The sequence below is a fragment of the Bison bison genome, unplaced genomic scaffold (genome assembly GCF_000754665.1).
Source record: "Bison bison bison isolate TAMUID 2011002044 unplaced genomic scaffold, Bison_UMD1.0 scf7180017864503, whole genome shotgun sequence".
NCBI lineage: Eukaryota > Metazoa > Chordata > Mammalia > Artiodactyla > Bovidae > Bison > Bison bison.
In genome coordinates, this window is record NW_011495061.1 from 1,362,476 (window position 1) to 1,371,807 (window position 9,332).

At 51.1% G+C, this 9,332-nt stretch overlaps 1 protein-coding gene across 1 annotated transcript in view; it reads left to right on the forward strand.

The window, feature by feature from the left end:
* The window catches only part of PTPRN2 (protein tyrosine phosphatase, receptor type, N polypeptide 2), a 373,453-nt gene that overhangs the window by 304,561 nt on the left and 59,560 nt on the right, over positions 1–9,332 (forward strand).

Below are 9,332 nucleotides of genomic sequence, written 5' to 3' on the forward strand. Positions count from 1 at the left end.
AGCTCGGCCTGAGAAACAGAGCTTTCGGGGGGACTGGGGGAAACGGCCTTGATTCACATGCATTGGTGAAGCCACCTCTGCTGCACATGCCTGATGCTTTTCCTGGTCAGCGTCAGGCTTTCGTCCTCTTCCCAACTCGCCAGGATAAGGGAGGCAGACTGCCCCCTGCGAGCTCACGTGTGAATGTCCCCTCCTCAAAGATGCCTCCTCCTCAGCGGTGATACTGAAAGTGTGATAAAAAGAGGAAAGGCCGCAGGAATGGGCTTTCATTCCTCCTTCCTAATTCCTCTCTCCCGATGGGGCTCCCTCAGGCTTTGCACACGCAGCCCAGGGGCTGGATTCCAGGTCATGCTGGCCTTTGCCGAGTGAGCCCCCGCTGCCCGCACAGGGCCACGTGCTGAGCCGCCCGGTCTGGGTCCCTGCGTGTCCCTTTTCTCTAATATGATGCGTGTGTAGCTGCGCTGCACTTAAAGTTCCCGGTTTGAAGGAGATAAAACGGCACGTGTGTAACTGTTCGCTGAGACCCTTCGTCCCTCGCCAGGCGAGACTGGGCGGGTGGGGCAGGTGTGAGGACTTGCTGGGGGGAGGGTGCCGGCCGTGTCCGGAGGTTCCAGTGTGGTTATTGTCACTGGAGTCAGATGGCAGTTTGAATACACTTGATTGTATGGTTTGTGATTCCCATTTCAAGCAAATCTTTGCTAAGCTAAGAAACAGCAAAACTACCCTCTGATCACCTAACCATATCTGCCCTTCCTTGAGTTTGAACAGACTACTTTGAATTTCTAATTCCAAATGTCTTAGCCTGCCTGATGCATAATATTAACAAATACCATTTGAAATATGCCAGATGCAGCAGTCTATGCAGACAGGATGCCCGCCTAACCCAGCCGTTTTCTGTGCCCGCATCTGTGTGCATAACCCAGCCGTTCACTGTGCCCGCATCTGTGTGATGTGGGCTGAGCCCAGACAGTTGACCCCACCTCCTTTCTCCTTTAATCTTTCCATGTTCTTTGCTCATGACTTAAACGTCTTCCTTTTAGAGTTCAGATGCTCAGCACACACATCTTCCTTCCGTGCATTAATAGAGACAGGTGACCCTGTTTATTTTTAAGGGAGAAACGTCATCATCTCCCCAAATGGCAGCAGAAGCAGCTCCCTCCTTGCTGTTAAAAGCCTGCATCTGATTCCATCTGATTTTAAAGCACCAGCCTTCGGGTCCTCTCACAAGGAAAGAAAACGTAAAGGATGTAATCTTATTGTAACAAACGGTCTTACTGCTGTCATGGGCACCCATACCAGCTTCCCAGGTGGCCCAGTGGGAAAGAGTCTGCCTGACAATGCAGGAGATGTGGGTTCAATCCCTGGATCGGGAAGATCCCCTGAAGAAGGAGATGGCAGCCCACTCCAGTCTTCTTGCCCGGAGAATCCCATGGAGAGATGAGCCTGGCGGGCTACAGTCCAGGGGGTCACAGAGTCGGGCATGACTGAGCACACATGCAGAACAGCATAGGCACCCGTGTAGAGTAGAGAACAGAGACAAAGCTTTCCGAGTAATAACTGGATCTTCCAAAACCTGCACCTCCTTTATGACACCCTCTCCTCAGTGGCAGAAGCTTGTTCCCGGCAGTGTCACTGTGAAATGGACTTTCACTGGGACAGCCTCTACTGGTTTCATGTCTGAAGAGCCACAGAGGTCTCCAGAGATCTGTGCAGACGTGGTTTTGTGCTGACGTGAGTGGTTTCCGTGTGTCCTGATCCAGTGAACCGGATCTTAGAGTTTGCTAGATTTTAGCAATGGTCCGCCCTCCTTATGAGTTCCAGTTTTTTGTGTTAAAAGCTTATTTTCATTTTTATCTTTAGTAATTCCCTTGCCCCTCTCAGGGTGTCACCCTCTCGTTGCTAGTGGTACATGCGTGCGTGCTCGGTCGCTCAGTCGTGTCTGACTCTTTGCAACCCCAGGGACTGTAGCCCACCAGGCTCCTCCGTGCATGGGATTCTCCAGGCAAGAATACTGGACAGGGTTGCCACTCCCTTCTCCAGGGGATCTTCGCCAACCCAGGATCAAACCCATGAATCCTGCAACCTCTGCATTGGTAAATGGATTCTTTACCACTGAACCACCTGGGAAACCCCTTTGGTAGTGGTCAGAAATGCCAGAGTAACATCATTTCTGTGACTTCACAGAACTAAAACTGCACTGTTCACCCAGGCTCTCGTGACCACTCCACGTGAGTTTGGTCGAGCACCTTGGCAGCCAGTATCTGCCAGGATCCCAGCTCTGTGGGCTGGATTCAGACCAACTCGCACAGATCTCCGGCCTGGTCCTCCCAGCATTCAGAGGTGGGCAGCAACACTCCTGCAGCACAGAGGACGGCCTGGGGACCAGGAGCCGGGTGCCCGTGGCTCTCCTTGGAGCAGTCACAGTCCAAAGCCCTTGAGACCACAGATGCTGGCTTGTTTTGTTCTTGTTCAGTTGCTAAGTCACGCCCAACTCTTTGTGACCCTCATGGACAGAAGCACACCAGGCTTCTCTGTCCTTCACTCTCCCAGAGTCTGCTCAAACTCATGTCCATTGCATCAGCGATGCCATCCAACCATCTCATCCTCTGTCATCCCCTTCTTCTCCTACCCTCAGTCTTTCCCAGCACCAGGGTCTTTTCCAATGAGTTGGCTCTTTGCATCAGGTGGTCAAAATAGTGCAGCTTCAGCATCAGTCCTTCCGATGGATATTCTGTTTCATGAGGAAAGTGCTGGCTTGTTGCTGTTTGACGAAGACAAATTGAGCTAGTCATGTTGTGGTGAAGTAGATGATTTCAGTGACTGGGATTCTTTGCTTGTGACCCTGGAGATGACCCTTGATGCCAACACTGGTAAAACAGTGCTGGTGAAACAGTCCAGATCCCGACACGATCCAAGGTGCCAGGTCACAGTCCCACTTGGCATCACCAGCTCTTTCCGCCCAGAGGTCGGCAGCTCAGCTTCACGTCTCTACACTGGCATTTCCAGTGGCGCCTCAAGGCTGGCTCACGACACCTCCATCTGAACCCAGGGATAAGAAGCATGCAGTGGGGAGGAGCTTGAGGGTCCTGCCTGATCCGTGCTGTGAGGAGGCGGTGGGCTTGTTAGAGGGATCACCATCCCTGGTGAATCGGAAGCAGCATCGAAACCATGACCAACGAGCTTGGTGATGCTGCTGCTCGCCTCTTTAGTAGCGTCAGGAGGCTGACCACAGACAAGGCAGCTTCACAGCAACAACTTTACTGTGATCCCGCCTCCTGTGCTCAGGCCGCAGTTGGCAGCTGCTGTCCGTGGAGACTTAACATACTGTATTTCATTAGAGGATGGTACTGTCCCCAGAACACTGTAGTCACAGAATATGGAAAAGACATGAGATATTCTCTCATGAGAAACACCATCTTTTCCATCTGTATATAGTTTATAGTCACAAAGTATAATTCATATATTAACTCACTCAAGCCCCAGCACTACCTTAGAAATATGTACTAGAATTCCCGTTTTTGCGTAGCAGTATATGAAGGGTAAGTAAAATTAGATGGTTTGCCCAAAAAGTCTGTGTGGGGACCAAACCCTTTTGTTTATTACATTATTAAGAAGTTTTCTGAAATCAAGCTCACTGCCTTCTCTGTTTTATTGAAGTTGCCTTCCTATTGGAAAACTCCCTTAGGCATTCACAAAGGCTCTGAGAGTGATGGTAAAATTAACTTCCCAAAGATACAAAAATGTGCCTGTGATTGTGATTATTTTCTTAATATGTTCCTGTGATTATTAACAAAGCTCTTTTATACTCCAGAGCATCCCAAACGCTCCATATTCCTAGGAATCACTTTCTTGACCTGAAGTAGTTGACAATTTGATCAGAAAACCATGCAAAAAACCCTGGGGTGATATTAACAAGTTAAGGACATACGTCTCCACATTATAATGCAGTAATTTTTGTCCCAAAGGTTCGGGATTCTGAGTAAATTGATTCTATTAAATGTGGAAGCCAGCTGGTTCGTCCAACATATGGAGAGTGTGTCCTGAAAAGTCGTCTCGTGGCACGTGGTCCTCATGGCCCAGAAACTGTTGGTCGTTTTCCTACCCAAGCAGTCTAATCATGTGGGCCAGAAAAGGGCACGCGAGCTCGGGAACTGGAAGGTTAAAGTCAGAAATACAAGGAAGTTAAAGAGGAACGCCTTAGATTGAGTCAGTATCTCATGAACTGGGTCCTGTGAAAGCCATCCTCATGGTAGCATCATGTGGTCAAGGTTCAAGAGGTCATTGTCAGCCGGGTTGACTGCAAATGTAGAAAACCCGTATTCTGAAAGCTCAAGACTTTTTTCCATGAATGGTTTGATCTGGGGATTATCTTTTATGCAAGTGCTTCAAACCTAGGCTCTTGGAAAGTACAATTCAAGAAGATTTTAGAAACCTTCGCACTCGGGACTTACCTGAACTCAGCCCGAGTGACGTTCCCGATGGACCCAGGCTTTTGGGAACACAATTCCCGTAAGCCCAGAGCCCGCCAGAACCCATGTCCAGGGGAGAGTACTTAGCAGTTCTTCAGGATTAAAGACTTGCTTCCAAAGGTCCCTTACTGCCGGGGACCAGCCCCGGCAGATCCAGGGTATTCGAAGGAGAGACGGCATAGGCGAGGATCAGGATACAATAGCTCCTTACGAACTACGTAGCTGTCTTAACTCAACTATCTAAGCTCTTCAAGTTGAGCCAACGGGTGCTGAGCCCTGACTGTGCACTTGACTGGGGTCTTCCAAGTGGTGGGGGATCTCCCTCACTTGACCAGGCCTGCTCCAGTGCTTGTGACTCATGCTCTGCTCTGCTCTGTGTACCCAGAGCTTCCTCTGTGGGGGCGATGGTGTTGGTGTAGGACAGGTCCCTATGCCCCAGGAGCTCACAACCCATGGGGAAGACAGGCTCCTTACACTGGGACTGCGCACAGCACATCCCGAACGAGGCTGCTCACCCAGGGCACGAGGTCCACAGAAGTGACCTACAGAGACACCACAGACCTGGACGCTGAAGGGGGTTAAGATCAAACAGTGGGGGAGACTGGGAGAAGACCTTTCTGAACTCTGGCCATGCCTGAGAACCTGTGAGACCTTGAGATTGTCACAGGAACATTCGACATGAATTGTATGGATGTTCCTTGGGTAACTCAGAAAGGAAGAAGGCAGCAGGAAATATTTAATGAAACATTCCAAACTCCTTATGGTACTTTGGGGGGCGGTTCTTCCAAGTTTTAGATTTGATGGCAAAAATTTTGGATTGCCAGTTATCAATATACAATATACAACTTAAGTAATACAAATTACTTCAATTTGTGATGCTGGAGAAGACTCTTGAGAGTCCCTTGCACCAGTCCTTGGATTGGTGCAGAGAGATCAAACCAATCAATCCTAAAGGAAAGCAATTCATTGGAAGGACTGATGCTGAAGCTGAAGCTCCAATACTCTGGCCACCTGATGGGAGGAGCCAACTCGTTGGAAAAGACCCTGATGCTGGGAAAGATTGAAGGCGGGAGGAGAAGAGGGAGGCAGAATATGAGACGGTTAGATAGTATCACTGACCCAATGGACGTGAATGAGCAAACTCTGGGAGATGGTGGTGCACGAGGAAGCCTGACGTGCTGCAGTCCACGGGGCTGCAAAGAGCTGGACGTGACTTAGCAACTGAAAAACAGCATCCAGGTTTCCAGATTATGTCAGTCACTCAACAAATACTGACTCTGTGCTAAGTGCGTGCAGCATTGGCCCCAGCCTGGAACAGGCGATCTCACAAGAGGATGGAGGGTCTGGCGCCCACAAAGCAGAAGGGGATTCACGTCACAGAGACTCAGGTTTTGCAATAGTGAGTATCTGATGTGGGGAGCGGGTTGTGGGAAAGGAAGATCAGGGCGGGGACGGGCCTGAAGGAGAAGGTGACGTCTGCACAGACCTGGACGTCTGGGTGGATTCGTGGCAGAATCGGCGTGAAGTGTTGAGAATGACCGTGACGGGGGATGAGTTCAAGTAGGGAAGTGTTCTTGCTGGGCTGGCGTGGCAGGTTGGTAGCATGAAGTCTGGACAGAGCACATGCTGTCGGGGCACCGGTGGCGGCATTTGGAGCAGGTGGTATTGTGACCACAGTCCCGCCTGTGCAGGAACCGGAAGGAGGCCTGAGGCGGGAAGCGGAGGAGGCGGCAGGACGGTGCGTCTGGAAGACCCTCGTCTCAGCATCGTTTCAGCTCAAGTGAGAAAACCCCGTAGTACTGATGTTGTCCAAGGCCTAGGCAGCAGCTATCAGGACAGAGAAGCAATAGCAACATGAAAAAGCAGCTCACGCATGTGCCAAGGACGGTGGCAGTTACCACAGCCTTGCAGCTTCGCTCTGGGCGGGGGGTCATCAGCGGCTTCTGCTTCACTCTGCTTCCCTTCACTTTCTGTCCTGTCCTACTTGTGCTGTTTATGGAATAAAAAGGTACCGCTTTTTTTAAACTAGGCCATCCTGCCATACCCACTACCCCACACACACACATACAGGCACACACACGTTAAATGAAAGTATTTTAAATGTCAGCTTTTGGAACACCTACAGTCTGGGGGAGGAGCACGCGGAGTGTTTAAATTTCCTGTTCACTTACCTAGTTATTCCAGGAGGCGACTGTGTCCGGGGAGGCACCCCTCCACCTGTTATCACACCCTTGCAAAGAAGGGCCCTTGTGGTATTAAGTCACGGTGGCAGGTTTTGTTTTTGTGTAAAACTCATTCTTTTGCGACCAAAGCCTAGCTTCCCCACAGACAACGTGAAACTCACTCCCATGTCTCAGAAGAAAAGCATCTAATCCACAAGCGTAGGGAGCGACGGCTCCTCAGACGCGGATGGGAATTATGTCCATTTATCACGGTGACCGACGCTCTGTAAAGGTGTAACAGAGAAGCACCGCTGCTCGGAACAGATCAACTGAGACGACCGGAGCAGGATGAGCACAGCTGACCGCGGCAGTGCACGCCGAGAGGAGGAAAGCTTTGTCTCGGTGTTTGCGTTTCTTTTACTCATTTTTCTTTCTGGCTGCGCTCAGGCTCTCCCAGTTGCAGGAGCCGGGGCCCCTCACCGCGGTCGCTTCTGTGGCAGAGCGCAGGCTCTGGGGCGCACCAGGGCAGTAGTTGGGGTTCGTGGGCTCAAGTGTGAGGCCCCTTTTGCAGACAACATTTGAGATTGGATTAAACCTTCCAAGGCTCATCAGTTTAGAATCCATCATGTTTTATTGAAAGAAGCTCATTTGGGGCTTCCCTGATTGCTCAAGCAGTGAAGAATCTGCCTGCAACGCAGGAGAGCCTGGTTGAATCCCTGGGTCAGGAAGATGCCCTGGAGAAGGAAATGCAACCCATTCTACTATTATCACCTGGAGAACCCCATGGACAGAGGAGCCTGGTGGGCCACGTACAGTCCATGGGGTCACAAAGTCAGACACAACGGAGACTTACTGTTAGAGGAGAGAACCAGCAAGTCTCCGTATAGCTTACTGCTAGAAAACAACAGTTCTCAGAAAGAAGCTCATTCTTCCCCAATGGGCTTCATGAACAGCATTTTCCAAAGAAAAGTGAGGATCCCGGATCATTTTGCCAGGAACCGTTTTATGCCCACGAGTAAGACTGTACGTTAACCAGTCCTGGGAAAAGTAACCCCAGAAGCACTGAGACCATACACTTACCCAGAACTACCCTCCTTCCTGGAACCTCCACACACACCGTGTTTAAGGCTAGGTAATAAGCTGGTCAGTATTTACACAGATTTAAGTACGGTGTCATGCAAAAATGCCATCCTTTTCAGAGTAACTGGTACAAAAAATATGTATGTGATGTTCCATGATGATTGTCCCCAAAGAAAGCAGTGTGTGGTTTACATTTTCTGGACTGTGCCCTAAAGTTGCTGCTTTAAAGATGTTTCATTTTGCTGTGTGGTCATATTTGAAAACCCAAAAGCAAGACGTTAGAAGATGAGACTTTCCTTTGGGCCCAATCAGACCACCTGGGTCAGTCCTTTGAAATTCTTTTCCTGAAACCCAAGGGCCGTGTCGGGGAGTGGGCTTAGAACTGCTATGGTGTTTCTTCTCCTCACGAGGGTGAGCTACGGAGGTTCACGGTCTGTCCCTGAAAAGGGTTCATGGTCACAGTTCTTTGTCATCTGCACGAAAGGCCATCTGCTGGTCCCCTAAGCGGCTGTAGCAGGGGATCGAGGGACGTGTGATAATCGCCCAGGGCCCGTCACTGGCCCTCCCGGAGCCACAGGCCAGGGGCACCTCAGCTGGGCCAGGCAACCGGGAGCGTGACCCCTCCCCTGGAGCAGCACCCTCGGGCACCCAGCCTCCACACCCCGCTTCAGCGTGCACTCACTGATACACACACCAGTCGGACCAGCATGGACAGGGTCGGTGTTTGTTAAGTGAATAATACAAAGCCGTTCAGGCCAGCTGTACTCCGCATTTTACTGAGAGGTGTGAGGTCTCAGCCCGACCGTCTGGTGGGCTTCCTTCCTTTTCACGTGCCTGTCTGTCCCCCGGGGTGGGTGCCGATAAGGCGGGGCAGTCAAGGGCAGTGATGGTCACTGGAGTGGTGGTTGCTGGACTGAGCAGACGAAGGGGCCAACAGAGGGGTCAGGGTGGGCGTGGAAGAGCTGTAAATCTTGGCCGGACATTGGAGTGCCTGACCAGGGACCTGGCTCCGTGTGTGCATTTGTGCACGTGTGTGTGTGCACATGTGTATGTGTTTTACTTTGCTGTGTGGACATATCTGAAAATCCACAAGCAAGACATTAGAAGATGAGACTTTCCTTTGGGCCCAATAAAACCACCTGGGTCGGTCCTTTGAGATTCTTTTCCTTAAAACCGCGGTCATCTCTGGACTAAACAGATCAGTAAGGCGAGTGAACAGACCAGCTCCGGAGTCTGTGGAGGGAATGTTCAGGAGCCCAGTTTGCCTGTCCACCTGTCCTGTGTCCCTGCCCACAGGCAGGTGCCTGGAAAAATTAAGATCAGAGCAGATGAAGGTCAGACATTTGGTTTGTGTTTGGGGTTTTGTTTTTTAACACTGACGGCCACGTAACACTGTGCCGATCAGAGCAAACTGCATCCCCCTGGTGGGTTCAGAGAAGCCGGCCTGTCATAAGGAAAACGACTTCTGTGCAGAGGTGGCAGCAAGGTCAGCAGCCCCAGAGAGGATTTGGCGCGGCTCCCTGCCCTGCGACGTGAAACACACCCCCCCCAACATCTGCTTCGCGCTCCGCCCCTTCCCCGCAGCGGTGCCAGCCCGCCCCGCCCGGTCCACGCAGGTGGA